This window comes from Schistocerca gregaria, unplaced genomic scaffold (genome assembly GCF_023897955.1).
Source record: "Schistocerca gregaria isolate iqSchGreg1 unplaced genomic scaffold, iqSchGreg1.2 ptg001433l, whole genome shotgun sequence".
NCBI classification, from domain to species: Eukaryota; Metazoa; Arthropoda; class Insecta; order Orthoptera; family Acrididae; genus Schistocerca; species Schistocerca gregaria.
Genome location: NW_026062732.1, coordinates 35,619 through 36,521, shown reverse-complemented (window position 1 = coordinate 36,521; position 903 = coordinate 35,619). Strand labels below are relative to the sequence as shown.

The 903-nt window shown below is 20.0% G+C and overlaps 1 pseudogene; it reads right to left on the bottom strand.

The window, feature by feature from the left end:
• Nucleotides 1–273: 273 nt before the first annotated feature.
• Nucleotides 274–392, bottom strand: LOC126332185 (5S ribosomal RNA; annotated as a pseudogene).
• Between the last annotated feature and the right edge of the window lie 511 nt (nucleotides 393–903).

Below are 903 nucleotides of genomic sequence, written 5' to 3'. Positions count from 1 at the left end.
TATCTAAAATCTCCTATTATTATATTCATCTATACATATTATCTACATATTATCTTTTCATATCATATCATATATAAATATATATACTATTTTCTATTCTCTTATTCTATTTTATTACCATCAAATTTTATTCTATCATCAAATTATATCATATTATCATATAATACCTTACATTTATTTAATTTTTTTCATAAACTTTTATCTATTGTTGTTTGTTTTTTGACAAATATTTTTTTTGATAAAAAATAATATATGTATTAAAATAAGAGCAGAAGAATGCAACACCTAGATTTCACAGCTGGTTTCCCATTCCATTACTAACTAGGCCTAAGTACGTTTAAATCCGCTGATCGGACTGGAAGCGGTGATTTTGTACTAGTATGGTCGTATTCATTATATAACTATCAACCTTATTATATCTAAATCATCATCTATTTCTACAACTCTTATCATCTTTTAAATTTCTTTTTTATTTAATTCTAATCTATTATATAATAATTTTATTAATATAATACATATTATATATTTCATTTTATTTACATAATCAATCATCTATATTCTAATATCATCACTTATATCATATTATTAAATAATTCACACCAATTATCTCATAAACAAATTTCTTATTATCAATATTTATCTTCTTTCTACTTAACTCTTATATCTTACAACCTAATAGATTATAATTATCTACTTTTATACATATGACATTATTCTTCTATTTTTTTATAACACTATCATAAAGTCGACCCTTTATTTTATATCTGTAAAACCAATATATATATTTTTTAACACAAATTAAGCCAATAAAATTCTTTTATATCAAAAAATATTTATAATTAAAGATAAATTATATTCAATCAAATTATACATTCAACTCATATATTGACTATCAGATACATA